Genomic DNA, 2400 nt, shown 5'->3' with positions numbered 1-2400 from the left:
TGGGGAAATGGCCTGAGAGATCTCCCCCTCCACCAAAGCCACAAGTCCCCATGTCACTCGGCGTCACCCACCACCCCACTCCTTCCCTGCACAAGCCCTGTTGGGGCATCTGACGGGGCCTATGTGGACACACGAGGGTGTGCGCGCACGCTCTCACACACACACGCACATGTGAGCCCCACTAACGAGCCCCATGCACACATGTGACCAGGTATATGCAAATGAGAACACTGGAAGCTGTGCACGCCGCACCTGAGGAGGGACCTGTAGCCTCCCCGCGTCTGCCTGGCTGGATGCCGAGTAGAGGAGTGTCCTGGGAGCCTGGCCCTGCCTGTCCGTTCCACCTCAGCTGACAGGAGAAGGAGGGCTCAGATGCCCCACTTGGCAGCGTGCACAAAGCCCAGGGTGCGGCCACCCTCCTGCCCCACCCAGTCTTGGCTTCCACAGGTGGCCCTGCTGGGCTTAGGGATCAGGGACTATCTTGAGCAGTGGCTGGAAAGTGGCTGGGCACGCCCTCTGCAGCTTTCCAACCTTTTTCCAGGGCCGGGCAAGTTCCTGGGGCCTGGGGGGGGGGGGGGCACCAGACAAAGAAAAGCGTCTAGAAAGGCCAGCAGTCCAGACCCTCCCCTGCAAACGAAGTCCCCGACCTCCCCAGGCTCCTCCCTCTCTCCAACCTCAGCCTTTAGGAGGCCACAAAGACCCTGTTGATAGCTGGGGAGAAGGCAGGCTGGCCCTGCTACCTCCCGTCTTCCTCTAGGCCAGGCAAGGCCCCACCCAAAGCCAGGGAGCCCAGCGGAGGGCTGCTGAGCCTCCTGGACTCACCGCCAACCTCAGCGCCATCAGGGGAAAGGCGGGGGCAGCTGGGCTCCAAGAGAACCAGTGGCTTTGGGGGCTGACAGAGGAACAGAGGGCTTGTAAACAAAAGGAGAGGACAGGACAGAGGGCTAGGAGGCTGACGGGGGCACAGAGGGTGGGGCAGGGGCTGCCAGGCACCTCTTCCAGATGGCCCCGCCTGGGGACAGGCCCTCCCCACCATGGAGCAGGGGCAGGACAAGGAGGTTAGCCCACTTGGGGGCCCAGAAAGGGAGTGACAGGGTGGGGTGGGGCCCCCACTCTGCCCACACAGGGAGGCCACAGAGCAGAGGTGAGCCCTCCAACCTTTCGGACCTCTGCTGAGATGCCACCTCTACTGCACCCAGTGCTGGGCCACGGCTGCCGGTTTGAGTGTCCAGGGCTGTGCCTGCAGAGGGGCCGTGTAGACCGCATGGAAGCTGCAAAGGCTGGAGTCAGAGTGGGAGAGACTGACTGCCCCGAGGCACCGGCTGGGGCATGGCCGACAGGGCACACAGGGCTGCCTCCTTGATCTTCCTCGGCCACACCATGGAAGGTGCTGGACCCTCAGACCAGCAGTGCAGAGAGTTTGGACCTGGAGGAGGCCAACTGGGGGCAGGCACAGACTGCCCCCCCAACTGTGCTCACTGGAGGAGCCCCCAGATAAGGCCCCTCCTCACTCTCTGCCTCCTTGAATTGTCACCCACATGGACAAGGAGAGCCGGGCCAATTTGTTCCTGGGAAGGACTGTCCAGCCAGGGGTGCTGAGGTCTGGGGCATGGGCAGCTGCCTGTCAGGGTGCCGTGTGCTCTCCTGACTCTGCAGGGGCAGGGGCGCGGGGCTGCGCACAGAGAGGCGCCTCTTGGGAGTGGGTGGTAGCAAAGCAGGGAGACGCGTGCGGCACGGGTTTCCCTCTCAGTGAACGTCCCGGCAATTCTTAATTTCTTTTGTTCTTTCCTGTGTATTGCAAGTGTACTGCAGTAAGATGTGTTACTTTGGGGACCGCACACCCGTAAACAAATAAGCAGAGAAAGAAAGAGCAATGGCTCCTGTTCCAGCCCCGCTGTGAACTCTCCATGCGGCCGGCCATACACAGCCAGGAGTCCCTTGGCTTGGGAGCCTGTGGGCACACACATGCAGATGCTGCGAGGGTGGCGTGCCAGGTGATGGCTGGGCCAGGCCCACCACCTGCAGCCAGAAGCTCATCAGAGGTGAGAGCCCTGGGCAGGCCCCTGCCCCAGTGCACCCCCTCCACCCCCAGAGCAGGGGAGCAGACAGATGGGCTCCGCAGTGGCTCCCAGGGGAGGCAGGGCAGGCCCGGCTTCTTCACCGTTAGGGCCACGTGAGTCAGCAGACACGGGCTTCACCAAGCATCCTACCCAGAGGAGGGTGTTGGGCCCCCGCTCCTTGGGGTGGACTGCTGGACTGGTGGGCAGTGAGGGGCAGGGTTCTGACACCCTGCTGGGGGCAGCAGATTGCACTAGATGCTCTTTGCAATCTCTGCCAAGCACAGAGATGGCAAAAAAAGCTGACCTAGGGAGGAGGGAGCAGGAACTGCAGACCCCTCCC

General features: G+C 63.0%; 1 protein-coding gene across 1 annotated transcript in view; it reads right to left on the bottom strand.

Moving 5' to 3' along the window:
• The window catches only part of L1CAM (L1 cell adhesion molecule), a 23852-nt gene that overhangs the window by 20733 nt on the left and 719 nt on the right, over positions 1-2400 (bottom strand).

Source organism: Tupaia chinensis, unplaced genomic scaffold (assembly GCF_000334495.1).
Source record: "Tupaia chinensis unplaced genomic scaffold, TupChi_1.0 Scaffold144326_1, whole genome shotgun sequence".
Taxonomy (NCBI): Eukaryota; Metazoa; Chordata; class Mammalia; order Scandentia; family Tupaiidae; genus Tupaia; species Tupaia belangeri.
The sequence above is the reverse complement of the archived record's forward strand: the minus strand, read 5'-3'. Positions and strand labels throughout refer to the sequence as shown.